This window comes from Accipiter gentilis, chromosome 19 (assembly GCF_929443795.1).
Source record: "Accipiter gentilis chromosome 19, bAccGen1.1, whole genome shotgun sequence".
In the NCBI taxonomy this organism is placed as follows: Eukaryota; Metazoa; Chordata; class Aves; order Accipitriformes; family Accipitridae; genus Astur; species Astur gentilis.
The window spans coordinates 9,915,910-9,933,348 of record NC_064898.1 but is presented as its reverse complement, the minus strand read 5'-3'; the positions used below and the strand labels follow the sequence as shown (position 1 = coordinate 9,933,348).

Here is a 17,439-nt window from a genome sequence, read left to right as displayed (position 1 = left end):
CTTCTGCCTTGTAGAAGCTAAGAGCAGAAGCAATGGGGAACAGCAGGAAGAAAGGTAATACTATCAGCTGGCAGCAAAGACTTAGGTAATGTGCTTAGTATCTTTAGGGAAAAGTTTTTTTGTGTGTGTGTGTTTGTTTTCTTCTTTCTGTTCTGTCTTGTATTTTCCTGACATTCCTTCTAATAAATACATACTGGTTATATTTTGCTGGGCCAGGCAGTTCCAGTACTGCTGGATAAACACTGTTTTTTCCAGTTCCACCATTCCTTCATTGTAGGGAGAGCTGGAAGAGGTTCAGCTTCTATTACGCCTTGCACACATTTATTTTCTCACAAGAAAACTTTTAGTAAAAGAGCATCAGTAAGGGTTCAAAGCTAATTACTTGTAAGCTAAGAAGAGCCAGAATTAAAGTTGTCAGTGCTTGCCCCTTGTTGTATAACTGCAGTGATGCAAATCAGGAGAGATGACTGTTTCTCCCTGTCTGCTCACCTGCACTTCCAGCTGAGCCAGATCCTCAGCTCGGAGTTTGCTTAGTGTGTAGTAAGGAATGGAGCAGACTGTACATTCTCTAGCTATTCAGTGTTTTCATTTGCTTATGGTGTGAGTGCCATCTGTTAGATAAATGGATTAAAAATTCTTTGACAAACAACAAGTACACATAAACTGTGAGCTGGACTGTTGCTAACGTCCTTATTTCTAGTGTTTACTGATTTTTTAATTTCCTTTTTTTCCCCAAACTTTGTGTCTTTTGGCTGTATTTCTCAGAATACTCAGGTTTCATTCTTTGCTAACATTTAGTTTGCAAAGAGGAGTTGGATCCAGGAAACCTGAGTTCTTTTCTGGACTAGAAATTGTGATATGTAAATTGTCTCTTAAACTGTGCTAGAACTAGCATAGACTTACATGACGCTTGGTGAGGGTTTTTTTGTTTGTTTGGTTGGTTGGGTTTTTTTTAAGTTTTCTTTGGGAAGTGTAAATCCAGGGAGCCTCAGTGTAGTTGTGGAACTATGTGCTGTTCTGGTCCCCCTCAGCTTAGAAAGGATGTAGTAGAAAGAGGTCCAGAGAACATGAGGAAAAACTCAAAAAATCCTGAAGTTAATAGAGAAAGAAGACAAGTGAGGGGAGATACCCAGACATTTCCTTGCTGATTGAAGTAAGAAAGTAGAATTCTTTATTCTTCAGAGGGAAAAGTCCTGCAAGAACAATTCCTTCTGAAATCAAGCTTATGCTGCGCTGCATGACACTGTGTGGATTTGGCCCAATGAAAGGATTGAGCTCTGTTTCCTCTCCTCCCCACCACCCCCACCCTGTGCAGATGCCACAAAAAACTGGCAGAATGTGTGCATGAAGCTGGACACAGAGAACATGGAGCCGTACGGTGCTGTTCTCAAAGTTTATGCTTAAATGTAAGAGCTGCTAATTGAAGGCCATGAAGAGTTGGCTTGCAAATGCTTTGTTTGCCAAACTTTTGAGACTGGGCCTCTTGGTTCTTTAATTTCCTTAGTATCATTTCTGTCTTTGTTATCATTGGGAAGTGCAGTTTGCTGTATTTGCAGCTGAGAATTGTGACTTGTGTATGAGTTAATGTGCAGCTGGGGTGATTGCACACACTGAACTCTATACGCAGGTCCTGCAGAAGTGTGTTGTGGCATTCCTACCCATCCTTTTTCATGGTGCCTGAAATTCTCCAAGATCTGGAAATAGGTTTGCTTTGTGGTAACTCCTTAGATGCCCAGATGTTAGTGATGATTTCTGTTTCATAGATAATCACAGCCTGCCTTGCTGTTTGCATGGTTTTTGCCTGTACTCTCATTTTCTCTTTTGTGTTTGTGCAGTTTCTTCCTTTTTTTGTTTGATACTTGATTTTTCCCTTGTCTTCGAACTTCCACTGTAGTAAGGAAGGAAGAAATTAATGTATTTCCATGTGAGATTTTCTAAATTACTACTACAGAATTGAACTGTATCTGTAATAATCTGAGACATTTTTGTTCTCACATTGTTCTACATTTAGAGCAACAGCTGGGAAAGGGACGCTGTAGTTACAGGGTTTTGTACTTGTTCTGGGCTTCTCTTGTGCAGAACTTTCCAGCCATTGCCTGTGTGGTGGTAGATATCAAATATAGTCAACTGACCCTTTAGACTAATGAGAGGTCACCAAGTCCCCATCTGTTTGTGACATGGGAGAGAAAACGATCCCATATTTTCAAAAATGGGTTACTGCACTTTCACAGTACATTAACACTGATCTTCCTCTTGCTTTGTGGAAAATACTAAGTAGAATGTCTTGTAAGTGGTATAGTGTTATGTTTTGGATTTAGTGTGAGAATAATGTTGATAACTAACACACTGATGTTTTCAGTTATTGCCAAATAGTGTTTATACTAAGTCAAGGATTTTACAGCTTCTCATGCCAAGCCAGCAAGAAGGCTGGAGGGGCACAAGAAGTTGGAGGGGACACAGCTAGGACATCTGACCCAAATTGGCCAAAGGGATATTCCACACCATGTGACATCATGTCCAGTATATAAACTGGGGGGAGTTGGCAGCGGGGGTGTGTGTGTGTGTGTAGATCACTGCTTGGGAATGAACTGGGCACCAGTCAGTGAGTGGTGAGCTGCAGGAGCATAATCATGGACTCAACGACAGATCAATATGAAGACCCTTTACTAGAGCATCAGACATCATTTTTATACATTGATTACATCTGTACATGCATTTAGCTATTTTACTGTTGGTTACACACATTATTCACGCGCTGTCCACGCGCCTGGTTACACTTAATGATTAGTTATATCAACACTGTACACGCGCATAAACATAAGACATAATTGGTTATACTAAAACATGCAAAACTTGTCTCAGTCTAATTGGTCAAGATAAACTGCCGAATTGAGGTTCTTTGTGCCAATTTCCCTTTATCGTGGAATGCACACGTATGTTCTTCTAATTGGTATCTTTCTTTTTTTGTCTTCTTGTTTATTCTGTTCAAGGCCTTCTAAAGGTGTCTGGAATGCTCTTGCGACTGTTAGCTAAATATGTGTCCACAGTGAGCAACTGCATTGTGCATCACTTGTTTTGTATATTCCAATCCTTTCATTATTATTGTGACTTTATTATTGCTAGTATTATCAATATTATTTTCTTCCTTTCTGTCCTATTAAACTGTCTTTATCTCAACCCATGAGTTTTACTTTTTTCCCTATGCTCTCCCCCACCCCACTGGGTGCAGGGTAAGTAAGCAAGTGGCTGCGTCGTGCCTGGTTGCTGGCGGGGGTTAACCTACAACAAGATCATTAGGCTTCACTTTAAATGGCAATCTCAAACAGTCCATTTTCTTTGATAATTCATGTGCTGTTAAAAATGTCAAATGTTATTAGCATTTTTTTAATTTCCCATCACCTAATATTCTAGTAGGTCACATATCTACAAAAGTCATGTTTAAGGTAATTATCACTGTTCAAGGTATTTGCTAGCTTAGGAGGTGCATAGAGTTTATGAAATTCATCCTTCCCAGGCACTTGTGTGGCAAAGTTCTCTGAATAATTGTATTGGGTCTGGCTGAGATGGAGTTAATACTCCCCATAGCAGCCCTCATAGCACTGTGCTCTGCATCAGTAGCTAGAAAGGTGTTGATAGCACACCAGTGTTTTGGCTACTGCTGAGCAGTGCTGGCACAGCATCAAGGCTGGCTCTCCAACATTTTTGCCCTCCCCTCAATGGCAGGCTGGGGCAGGGCAAGATCTTGGGAGGGGACATAACCAGGACAGCTGACCTAAACTAACCAAACAGATATTCCATACCATATGACATCAGTTCAGCTATAAAAGCTAAGTAAAGGGAGACGGAAGCGGGGGGCATTTTTGCCTTCCGGAGCAACCACTACGCGTACTGAAGCCCTGCTTCCCGGGAAGTGGCCAGACATCGCCTGCTGATGGGAAGTAGAGAATAACATCATTTGTTTTCCTTTGCTTTGGCGTGTGCGACCTTTCCTATCACTTTATTAAACTGTCCTTATCTTGACCCACAAGCCTTTTGTTATATTTTCTACCCCCCGTCCAGCTGAGGAGGGAGAGTGATAGAGTGGCTTTAGTGGGCACCTGGCATCCAACCAGGGTCAACCCTCCACAATAATACAGAGGGTAGCCCACTTCTTTGGTTAATATTATTTTACTCTGGTTTAATTTTTAAAATCATTTATGTGCTATTGTTGTCACATTTAGTTTAGAAGAACTCACAAGTTCACTGGTATTGTTTTTCTGATACCTAGTTAAGACTTGCCACCATTTCTGTGATGCTATTACCTCTAGAAAGTTTAACTGGAATGAAGTCTAGTTTATCTTGATGAGAAGTGCAAATGGAATAATTATCCCTGAGCTGGTTTGGCCAGTGAGGTATTATGCAGGGATGATGGTCTGAGCCCATGGGAAGTGGATTTTCCCAAAGCAGAGGCTGTAGGTGAATGCATCTTTCCTAGAGTATAATCTGTCAGACTTCAGTCAGAAGATACTTTATACTCCTAGAGCTTAGTTTTTAGTTTCCTGTGCAACAGAAGGGAAAACTGAATAGGTGGATTGACTGATTACATGAGTAACACAGATCCGTAGATGCTGGTTAGTCTTAGTTGCTCCTTATTTTCAGAGCTATTGCATGCTTCTGTACAGCACTAGAAAACTGTGCTCAGGGCTTGGAATAGCTATTCTTGTGCTCTGTTAAAGCTACAGTGAAGACAGGCTGTATAAAAGCAGAGATATTCTAAGAATTGATGTTTGCTCAGTGCTTTCAAAGAAGAGGTACTAGTGTAGGTGCTTAGTGCTACCGAAGTGACTGATTTAGCTTTGCTCTCAGTTATTCTTTTCTGACTAAAGATGATGTCCTTTTAGGTGTAAACACATAAGTTTTGGGTTCTTTCCAAATTAATTCTGTCCCCTTTGAGGTATGAATGTTTTATTAAATCATTTTGTTTTGGAGTTTCAGTTAGGCCATCCATCGCGTATTCATCATACATATTTTGGACAAATGTGCAATACTAGGTTCCCAGCTCAAGTCTGCTCTTCCTCTGTTTATGGGAAAATATGAGCATCTTAACTATCCATTTGCAGTATCTGAAAATGTTTCCTAACATGCTATCTTAAAAGGTTATTTTGTATAGTTTTGCTTTAAGGAACACTGCTATTTACATACTAGGTTTTCAGTAACATTAAATACCTTTATTGTTACTTCTGATGGTATAACTGATCAGTTGCCGAATACAAACTTTATATGATGGCTCTAGACATATCTTGACCCACAAAGATTATTAGAAGCTTTCTAGTAATAATTATGCAGATATTTCACTTCAGTATCTGTAGCATTTCTTCTGAACAGCACAGCTTTGTACAGTGGCAAAATTACTGTGTTATCATTATACCCAGAAGTAAAAAGCAGCCTAACAAAGGATGCTGTGGTATTAAAGAGGTGAAACAAGTATTGGAAACTGGCTTCACTGAATTAAGAAAAACTAAAAAGAGCCTTGATGAACATTTTGACACTCGTGCGTCCTCCCTTGACTTCCATCATGACTTTATTAAAAACAAAATCTTTCGGGTATGATGTGAAGGGCTCTATAAGAGCACCTTGCTACCATCATAACTAGCATCATAAAAGTTAGCCAAAATTAAAGTTGGATGTATAAGTAAAATAATATGTTACAGGCGTCTTGCAAGGCACCAACATAAAAAAAGTAATTTTTTCTTCTTCTTCTGTCTCTCTCCCTGTAAGCCATTACCGGTCTTGTAGACCTTGAAGAGACTCTAAATGTTATGTCTATTTTAGCAGAAGTATCCACAGAGGAATTGGGAAAGCACAACAGCACAAATTTGAGCAAGTTTAACTGAAATTCAGAGGCTTCGCATGGTGGAGGAGCTAAGACTTCACAGTTTGAGACTAGTCCTCTTGACTGTGAGTGGATCAAGTTGAGAGATGTATGTTAGAGTTGACCTGGTATACTTTTGGTGACTTCTGTGGAGCATGACTATTCATTTCTGCCTTTTGAGAATGATACACAAGAGCAGAAGAAAGAAACCTTTCTTTCCAAACAAGAGAAGGAGCACGTGGAGATTGATTTTCCCAAGTAGCTGGAGCAGAAAGAAAAGGAATGCCTGTCCTCCCTTTTTGTTGCTAATTTTTAAATGTCCTTGTGCAGATTTCTGAGATAGGACGGCTGCTTCAGGAAGGGAAATTACTGTAAAAGGGCATACATTTTGAGGCTTGATCTGGAGCGGTGAAACTGTGCTCTCAATAACTTTTGGACTGGTGGTACCTCAACAACATAAGTCAGTAGATTATGCCATTTAATGTACGCTTTGTTTCTTCTTTCTGTGTTTGAAATTTTCTTTTAGCTCTACAAGAAACATACAGTTGTTTCATTTCTGTTTCTCCTTTCTTGGTCCCTGCAGGGAGCCACTGTGTTTCATGGAATCCTCTTCATTTTTTCTTGTTGGTTGATTATTCACATGTGAATGATTCTCTGATAATTTGACAGAAAGTGGCTGAAAGTGTTGCTTTTTACCTCTTCTGACTTCCCAGTTGTAAAATAAAAATTTGTTCAATATTCTTTGAACTGTTGCTTTCATGTCTTAATTGTGAAGGAAAGGGAGCTATTCTCCTTAACCAGGTTATGATCTGAATTTATACTACACCTCAGAGTCATAGTTCTGGAAGTTAAGCACTTATGACATTTTCTTAAAGAATGTCAGCTCAATGTTCTGTAGTGGTCAGCAAATGGATTATTAGAAAAGAAATACAGAGCAAAACAGAAGATGTGTCTGCAATACTGTCTGCATTCCTAGGCAGCCCCTCTCTGGTTATAGAGAGAGACAGATGCATAAGGTGATGTGCAGATGTATGGAATGATTGCCGTAAAAGATTCTGTATTCATCTTGGAATGTGGACAGCTAAACCCAGAGGAACACGTGCACTACTGCAGCCTGTTGGAGGAACTGACAATGGGTTTGAAATGGGGGACATTAAAAATTGAAAGAAAGGGGAAAAAAAAGTAAATACATAGAGGTTTTTTTTACAAAGAGTAAACATTTAGATCATATTGTGACTGGATAATGAGAAATCTAAAGTTCGAGTTGTGTTTAAAAATAGAACAGGCAAATTTTGGGAGGTATCAGTGCTCCATAGCTGCCCAAATGCAGCCTCTGCTTCAGGAAACCCTCACCTGCTACTCACTGAAGCTGGAAAGCTGTAATGGAGAAGCACCCTTTTGGATGTCCTCTCTTGCATAATTTGTCTTTTAACTTTTGATGTGTTTGCTATCACAGGACCATTGGTTTGACTTAGGAGGACTGTTTTCATGCAGTCATTTTGTGCAGAAGTAAACCCTTACACTGCCTTTCCTTTCACACTCTTATATCACTGATACCCAGCAATCCTTTTTGTAGGTTGACTGTGTCAATTGGTTTGAACTTGAGCTGTACAAAACCCCCACAGCTAGGCTGTGTTTGCTGTCACCGCACATGATTCACAAAATACTTGCATAGAGTTTATGCTTTGTTGATTGTATCTTTTAGTGCTTTTTTCTCTCTTTTTCCTCCAAGGATGTTACTTTTATCTGCTAGGCTTCTGAAATGATCTTTTGTCTTGTTAAATTTTCTTTTGCAAATTCCTGAATTTTTTGGTGGTGGTTCCTGTCTTGTTCACAAACTGTTATTTCCTCTGATAAATGAGAGAGAGAGGACATTATCAAAGTCTGTGCTTTTTTTCTTAATCATTATGAGCCAAGATCACTGTTTTGCTTCTTAACAGACATTGTTTGTTAATTCCTCAAAAGTATCTGGGGGATACTTTTAAGTGTTGGTCCCAGACACGTCAGATCTGTTTATTTTTCATGTGTGCTTCCCCCTTTGCTCTCTTAGATTTACTGCACAGTTTGGGGAACAAGAAGAATTGCAGATCCCAGCAGAGTCACAGGGCTGTGGTGTGACTGGAGTCATGGAACCCTGGGTGGACAGTGCACTTGACTTGAGTGTGGTCACAGGATGTTCGTGGAGGGTAGGCAGGAGGAAGAGGATGAGTGGCACTCTATGCTTAGGAGCTTCTTGACAGCACAGTGCTCACAAGCATCATGCCAAACTCAATCATCATAACAAGCAAGGAGTATCTCAGTGTCTAAAACTAAGAAGAGAGTATATGGGTAGTGGAAAGGGGCACAGGTATTGCTTTGGTTCTTGGAGGTATAGGGCCGAAGGAGGACTAGAGCTAAGACTAGAGGGAGACATAAAAGTTAAAAGGCTGCAGGTATGCTACTAGCAAAAAGGAAGTTTAAGGAAAATATGACTGGTAGGGAGACTGGCCTAGTGATGGACAATATGGAAAAGCTGAAGTACTCCTTTTTTTGCATTGGAGCAAAGTATTCTCGCAGGCCTCTGGCTGTACAAGTATGGTTTGGGATTGTTACGGATGCACACACACTCAAATCCAACAGGTGTTAAAGTTCAGATTTATTCTTCAGTAGAAAAGTTAGTCAGAACTCTGGTAACAATAGCTAACTACAGGCTCAATGATGTAAGGGGAATTAGTACTACACAGCTGACTTAAGAATCCTTGAGATTTAAAAGTGATGACTCAAAATGCGTGTATCACTCACCTAAAAGATGATGGCTCTCTCCCTTGAGGAGTTACCTCGGGTGGTGCCCTGACCCAAGGGGGAGTCCCCGACTACAATACCCGCTGCTCCAAGGAGGACCCATTCCAACGTGTCCTCTGGCGGGACCCCATTTATACTCCTGTCGAATCTGACCTATGGTCATTTAATCCCTATTGGCCAAGAAGGTCACCTCAGTAGCGTACCTGGCACGTCTCGATTGGCCAGTTCAAATTTCAACCTGCGGCCTCCAGGGTTTAGGGTTTTTTTTCCCTGTTCTCACTGCCTGGAGAAGTTTCATTTCTGGCTGAGGCAGGGGAGTGTACTGCCACAGGGAGGAAGAACAAGAGAGCCAATGGTGGGAGAACAACAGGCTGAAGAGTACTTAGAGAAGTGTAACATATTTATGAGAGGTCATGGATGACTGGAAAGAGGCTAATGCTATACTTGTCCCTAAGAAAGGCAAGAAGAGGACTTGGGGATCAGTTGGCTGACTGTATTCATCCAGTCCCTTGGAATATCATGAAACTTGTCTATTTCCAAACATGTAAAGGGACAAGAAGGTAATCAAGAACAGTCAGTATGAATTTACAACAGGCAAACCATGCTTGACAACCTGTTTTCCTTCTGTAGTGAAGTGACTGCAAAGTGGCCCGTGTGGAGAGTAGTGCATGCAATTTACCTTGACTTGGGCAAGGCTTTTGGCCCTGCCTCCTGCCAATTTCTCATTTGGAAGCTGTGGAGGTATGGAGTGAAAGAGCAGTCTATTTGTTGAAGCTCATGAAGTCCAAGAGGAGAAGTGCTCATGCCGGCTGAGGACTGACTGGTAGTCCTGCTGAAAAGGTGCCAGGAGTTACAGTGAATGCTAAATTGAATATGAGCCAAGTGTGAGTGAATAAGACAAAATGGGTTACATTGGAAGACAGATAGTTAGCAGAATGAGGAAAATGAGTATCTGTTGTGGTTTAACCACAGCCAGCAACTGAGCACCACGCAGCCGCTCACTCACTCCCCCCATCCAGTGGGATGGGGGAGAAAATCGGGAAAAAAGAAGTAAAACTCATGGGTTGAGATAAGAACGGTTTAATAGAACAGAAAAGAAGAAACTAATAATGATAATGATAACACTAATAAAATGACAACAGTAGTAATAAAAGGATTGGAATGTACAAATGATGCACAGGGCAATTGCTCACCACCTGCCGACTAACACCCCACCAGTCCCTGAGCAGCGATCCCCCGGCCCCACTTCCCAGTTCCTAAACTGGATGGGACGTCCCATGGTATGGAATACACCGTTGGCCAGTTTGGGTCAAGTGCCCTGGTTGTGTCCTGTGCCAACTTCTTGTGCCCTGGCTGGCCATGAGAAGCTGAAGAATCCTTGACTATAGTCTAAACACTACTGAGCACCAACTGAAAACATCAGTGTTATCAACATTCTTCGCATACTGAACTCAAAACATAGCACTGTACCAGCTACTAGGAAGACAGTTAGCTCTATCCCAGCTGAAACCAGGACAGTATCTTGCTTTTCTGCCTCTGGGGCTGTATCCAGAATACTGTGTCCAGTTCTGGGTTCTCCAGTTAAAGGTGGATGTGGAGAAAGTGGTTAGGGTCCAGTGAAGTCTACCAAGATGACCTGGAGTCTAGAGCACATGATCTATAAGGAGAGGGTAAAGGAGCTGGACTTCTTCATTGTGGTGAAGAGGAGGCTAAGGGACAATGCAATAGCATGTTTTAAGGGCAGTTACAGAGATGGTGGAGCCAAGTTTTTTTTGCTAGTGGCAACTGATGTAAATTTGCCAAAAATTGTGACTTGAAAGTTTCAGAGTGAATGCTGAGGAAAAACTTGTTTACAGGGAGGGTAGGGTAGTGGTGATGTGAAGTAGATTACCGAGAGAGGTTGAACCTCCCTACTTGGAGGTTTTTGACACTTGAATGGACAAAGCCTCAGCTGACCTGATCTAGTGTTGGTGATAGTACCACTTTGTATGGGAAATTGGCCTAGGGATTTCCAAATACCTCTTTCCACCTACCTTTCCATCTCTTCCCTAAACAGCATACTCAGTTTTGGTTCCTTCCACCAATCATTCTACTTCCAGAGTTAGACCTTGGAATTTTCAGTCAGTAGGAGGTGAGCTGATAGCAGGCAGTAGCTAAATCTGGCACTGAAGAAATGACTATGCCACCTGCTTGTTCCTCCAGAACTCATGTCTTAGTGCTACATTGCTGCATATGATATTTTCTTCCTTTTACTAGTTGCATTTTCCCCAGTGAAATTATACAAAACTTACATAAAGGTCCCACTTGACAGATGTAAAGCAAAGAAACAGCTAAAATTAGAAGAGGTAAAAATAGAGGTTGGGAAGCTGTCTGAATGATCTTATTAGCAACAAATTTATGCTGAATTCTGCCACTTAGGTCTGCTATGTTTATTCGGTCAGACTGTAGCTCAGACAGAGTTCATAGAAAAGAAAAAGGTGTCATGCTGAAAACTATGCATTTAAAATTTAATTGAAGTCTATCAAAAGTTGACATGTATTTAAAATTGGTTGATATGGCCAGGATGTTTGGATTTGGCCCTTGGCAGAAGGGCCAAGTCTACTGTTTGAGCCTCAAGAGAGGAAGACAGATGATTTATGAACTTTGAAGATAATTTACTCAGAAGCTTATCAGAAATGGGCAACTGTATGATGCACTGAATAGTTGGTGAAAGGACTTTTGATGTCATAGTGTTGCATCACAAAAAGGAACTTTCTGTTAAGTTTATTTGTGGGGGAATTCCATCCAGTTCCCTCCTTACTGGTGAATGCAGAGTTCATCTGTACCATGGCAGAAGAGACAGGTTCCTGTGTTTAATTTCTGTTTTATGGAGTTGCCATATGGACACAGGTCAGGAATAAGCTTGGGGTCATACTTTGCAGCATGCTGGCTTCTCTGCGTGAAAGTGTTTGTTCGTAAAAAGGCTAGCTAGCCATTGTTCTGAGAGAGAATGGTCTCCTCTGATTGCCATGGGGTGAAAGCACTTTATGGGTGGTCAGCGAGGAGTCATTGCGAGTTCATGCTCTAGTTTACCCTGTAGTGTTTTTTAATGTCTCCATTCTCATAACTGGTAATGCCAGTGATACTGAAACATTCAGAAAACACCTAAGTGTACACAAAGACTGTGAGATTTGTGCAGATAATATTAGTGACTTCTGATCCACCACCTAAAAGACCAGTTCTGTTAATTAACTCTGCTTAAAAAGGAGTTGACATAATTCATTATTACAAATCCATGGGAATAGTTTTCCAGGTGCTAAAGAAAATCTGCTGTATCGTTTTTTTGATAGGCATTTGAAAGACAATTCCCTGTATAATTCATTAGGCATTGCATTTCAAAAACAGCCTTTAGTTGAAATTGTTTTCAGATTTTTACAGATTCATATTTTTACAGACAGCTAATTACATTTGACTGTCAGACACTGAGTGAATTAAACTCCTAGAAGGCTTCTTGTTAGGAACATAAAAGTATTAAAAAGATTAATGCAGCCTGCATATGTAAAAGTGTTTGGGTGTTGGTTTGTTTTTTTTTCTTTCCTATGTCACTGAGAGCATTCACAGTAGCATCAAAATACTTCACACTTCTGGAAGGATGTTCCTTTGTATGACTGCCTAGAGGATATCTAACAAAATATCACTGCACCTGTTAAAAGATGGTTAAAAGAGTATTAGTATGTATAAATTACTGTGTAATCCAAGGCTCTGATCTGACTCAATAAGCAGGTATTGACTTAGTGTGGGGATCATTTTGTGACCATCTGAGGCCTGTGTTCTTCTAGAGGCTTTCCTTATGTTAAAATCTGTGAATCTAAGGATGGATTTCTGTGTTAAAGGATGTAGTTTCTGCTTCCGATTTTTAACTTTTCATGTTAGCGAGAGGAATTGAAAAAATTTTGTTCAGATCTGGTTTCTGATAGAACAAAGGTAACAGCTGACTCAATAGCCCGTTCTTCACTTATGGATAATGTGTAGTGAAGTCTTCCAGATAGTGAAGTGTATTCCAGTTTTGGAGCAGGTCTCTGAGCCCCTCTGGAGACATGAGGTAGAGCAAAGTGACTTTGCAAGGGGGCAGGGACTGCTCCTGGCCGGCGTAGAACAGAAGCAGCGTTGGTCTGAACGAGGTTATCTGTGGGCCTGTTGGAGTACTTCTAATTAACAGGTAGAAACTAGGACAGTGATTTGTTCAGTCCTTGTTGCTGTTATCTGTTACTAGCTTCTGCTTAGTAACATCCAGAGAAAGGCAAAGTACAGTGTACGCTTTCTAGCCAGCTTGGGTTGTTGTATAATGGGTTTTAGTTCCTTCTCTAATCCTGCGAATCTGCAGTGACTCCTCCAGATCATGCTGTTGTTTGCTATCCCATTTTAAGCCTGAAGTTACAAATTTTAGTCATAATGAATGACCAATTTTCATAAACATTGTATTTTAACTGAGTGTGAGCTATGCTGCTCTAGTCTTGTGGTTTCACCTGTTCTGTGTGTCTTCTGGCTACAGCCTGAGTAGCAAGGTCCGGGGAGGAAGAAGATGCTGTTTCCTGAACAGGTAGTGGTAGCAAGCTCTTTCCTGGTTGTTGAAGTCTGGAAGTATTCCAAAGGAGAGTATTTTGTAATTATTTGTGTTGTTGAACAAAGATGATTTGGCCATGGTGAAAGTTTTACGTTGAATTGTCCTGCAGTTTTATGATTTTTTTTAATGTTTATCAGCTAGACCTCAAAACAAACTGCAGATCTTTTCAACATGGAAGGTGTTTGATATTATATCCAGAATATACACAAGAGAATAATTTCAAACACACAGCAAGAAATTGAAATTTTCAAGTTTGGCTTTGTTTTTTTTTTGTTTGATCTGCTGTCTTTGTGGTGAGTTTCAATAGGACTTGTACCTTGTCCCTCTGCATACTGATGTCTAAAATTACCTTTGGTAGTAAGTTGCCTAGCATCTTTGAAGTTGTCTTTATATAGTACCATCCTTAGAAAGGCACCTTTAGCTCAAGCGCTTTTCAGATATTTGAATCACAAGCTGTATAATGGAATGAAATAGTGTTATAAACAGTATTAAAAAAAATGAGCTACTTGCCCGATTTGTGTTTCATTATCAAACAAAATCATACAGCATCTTTTTAGAACATTTTACTCTCTTCCTGGCTCTTAATTATTGGCAGCCTGAAACATCAAATAGATCTGTAGCTGCTTAAGTTATTCATCCGTAATCCTCACCATTCAGTGGAAATATTTTCAGTCAGTTTTTGCGTGTCACTGCTTTTAGACAGCTGTATAATGCTGAAGATGTCAGCACAGAAGCCTCTTTGCGCATCAACCATTAAAGCTACAATTTTTCTGTTGTTACAATACATGCATTTTACTGTGATACTTGTAAGCAAAGATACTGAGTTACCTATTGGAAAATTGTGACAAAAGCTGATGATAAACTACTGTCTTTATTGCAATACTAACAACCATCTAACTTATTGAAGAAGCAGGAGATGTCCTCCGTAATTCTAGTCATTTATAAGTGGCCTTAGAACAGCTTTCCTGCTGTAAGGAGCTGCTAAACAAAGTAAGTCTGCCTTTAGTCTAATTGAAAGTATTTCTAGAACACTCATTGCTGGTGAATGTAAGCCTCATTTAAAATAGTAGTATGTAAGTCTTTGTGGACTGAATTTTTAAACTGTCATTTAGCTCTGAATTATGAAGTGCTATTCCTATGCATGCTACCTAGATAGGTTAATAAATTGTTATCCAGTATGGTAGCCTATCTAAATTTTGCAGACCTTGTGACTGTAGTACTGAGTGCCTTGTGATCTTTTAATGTGTTTTTCCTCACAGCAGTCTGTGATCAGGATTTGCTTCTGTTCACGTGTGCAGGCAAAGAACAGAGGGAGATACTGAGTGAATTCCTTAGACTTTGTTTCTGACTTTGGCCTGGAGCAGAGACTTGAGCCGGTTTTCCCAAATGTCAGGCTAGTTGCTTGCTTGCTTGACAGTCCTTCCTCTGTCTTATCTGAAAGGTTTTTAAAAAGAGAGAAAATGTAAAGATGGAATTAAAAAAGTTACAATGCATAACACGATGTGATGATGGTACAAGCATTTCTTCCAGGTGATTAGTGACTGTAGGCTAGGCCAGGTTGACACTGCTCTCCGGGTCAGTTGCTGGTAACATCATCTTCCTTTTGAGAGGCATTTCCAAAGGTGTCTTCCAGGCCATGTTGTTACGTAGTGCGTATCAGAATTTCAATAGCTTTGTCAATTATTTGGCAACAAACCATACTGACTTTCAAATGTGTGTACATTACAACTAAAAATGCAGATACGGATTATGGTGGCTTCTTGAAAATAACCCATGTTTTTGTAAGTGTATTAAGTCCTTTCCAGGTGTAATATTGTATAGCTGTCTTAACTTTTCATTAACTGATTGCCAGCATTTTTATGGCACTGTTCCCTGAGTTACTGCAGTAAAGAGTGCACATCACAGTGTCAGTCCAGCAAAATAGAAAAAAACATGGTACTCAACCTCCATAATAAAGACTCATTTGGAGAGTTAAATTGCAAAGATGTAGAACATGCTGCTGTAAGGCTTGAAGCAAATAGTCTGGAGGCTCTGGATACAGAGGGGCAGCTTCTGTAGTACATATGAAGGGTAGAAGATAGTGGGCTGCAACTTGTTTTTGACTGTTTTGCCTGAAACGCTCTGGACTCTTCCTTGAGAAGATGGTTCTTTGAAGTTCTTCAGAGAAGTCATACCATTTGATATTATGATACTTTCTCATTGTTTGTGAAGCTTCCTCATGAGTCATCTTTTCTAGGAATGCTTTTTAAAAGGCAGTGGGACAGATTACATAGGAATATTCTTCATAATGTTTAGGCAATATACAGTAGTTTGAGGAACAATTGGAATTTTTTTCTTTTTGGCCATTGCATATCGATTTTGTAAGTTTATTCATCCATTGGTTACCTACCTTCTTGTAGCTTTGAAAGTTATTTAAAATTAAAAATTCTGTCCTAACCTGCCATTGGAGCTAAGGTACTGACTTTATGGAAGATCTTTAAATGCATTTTTTAAAAGAAAACCTGAATGTAGTTTTTCATTTTTTTGTACATCTGATGATAGACTTTAATCTTACAGAAATCAATAGTAAGTATTAGTTTGGACAGTAGCAGGCTGGGTTTTTTTTTGAATCAGAGCTCTTCTGGTATTAAACATTCTTCTTGTACAGAAATGTTTTAGAGTAGCTTAATACTAATAATACAGCTGTCACTGAACAAAAATGTTGATTTATTAGGTGAAAAGTAATTAGAATAACTCACATCAATGACATCAAGTGGTTAGAGAGGCTATCAAAAACTATCAATAAACTGCATTTAAAGGAATCGTGATGAGATACATTGGTTTGGCTTCTATGATCAGGTCATTAAATATAGGCTAAAATTAAAAGTTGTTTGCATATCTTTTACATTAACATATTTTAATATAGTAATGATACATTTTAATGTTAATTTTGTTTGTGACTTCTTTCTGCTTTCCCCTGAAGCTGCAATTAGAATATATTGATGAGGGTGGTTTAAAGTCTGTTAGATACCTCATGGGTACATTTCACTCTTGGGCTCAGGATTTTTTTTTTAATTTGTTTTTTCCCCTCTGAATCATTAGGTTTGAGGGTTTCTTTTTGTTTTGTTCTGTAATTAGAGGTACAGCATTCTCTGAAAATGTCCCACTACAAATTCCTAGCTTGCCCAGTAACTAGCAAAAATCTTCTTCCTGAGGCATGTTATAGTTGTGGGTTTTGGGGCTCATACTGGATCTGAGGTTTCTTTTGTAAAGTTTTGGGAAGTGTTTTAGTGTATGGCAGCAAGGTTGTTATGGAGTGGTTGCCTGCCCCTTCCATTCCTGTGTTACTTGAATTTTTGGTGCTATCTTAGATTTTTGTTTTCAAGTGATTAACTTGTTGTTTCTAAATAATAAATGGTAAAGATGTCTAAAGGTCATGTTGTAGTATTTTTTCTACTTTTTATTTCCAGAAGTTGTTACTGTCTTAGGGGAAATTCCTACTGTCTGAACTTACCTAAGGGCAGTTGTTGTGGGAAGAGGCTTAGCAAACCAGATGACACTGAAGATGGCAAACAAAAAGGAAATTTAAACATGTCAATATATAAAATATTGTCGTATTGTCTATGTTGAAATACCTTGCAAATATTTGTTGATGTAGTGGCACTTCTGGCATGGTACCGCTTGTAGATATTCTTGTTCTGGATGTGATACTGTTTGGGTGGTATCAGAGTTTAAATAAAAATTATAACCAGTTGCCTCAGATTTTCTGTACTCTGTAATCTCAATTACTTGAAACCATAGTCAGAGCAGGTGTTTTAATCTCTCTCTTTCCCCATTATGTATATTATCAGATGAGAAAAAAGCTTAAATGGTTAATCGCTAGATTATTTTTGCATGTTGGTAGGTGATTTCTTGTTGATGTTGAAAACCTGAGCACTCTGAAAAGATTTGTTTCTTCAGTTGTTGTGACTTTGCCTGTTTGAATTCAGGTCCACTTAAAATGAATGCAAAACCTTCAGGTCTTGTCGTGGTTTAACCCCAGACAGCAACTGAGCACCACGAAGCCGCTCACTCACTCCCCCCATCCAGTGGGATGGGGGAGAAAATTGGGAAAAAGAAGTAAAACTCATGGTTTGAGATAAGAACGGTTTAATAGAACAGAAAAGAAGAAACTAATAATGATAACACTAATAAAATGACAACAGTAGTAATAAAAGGATTGGAA

General features: G+C 39.6%; 1 protein-coding gene across 1 annotated transcript in view; it reads left to right on the top strand.

Moving 5' to 3' along the window:
• DDX10 (DEAD-box helicase 10) overlaps positions 1 to 17,439 on the top strand; it is a 202,088-nt gene that overhangs the window by 149,555 nt on the left and 35,094 nt on the right. The window lies entirely within an intron of this gene.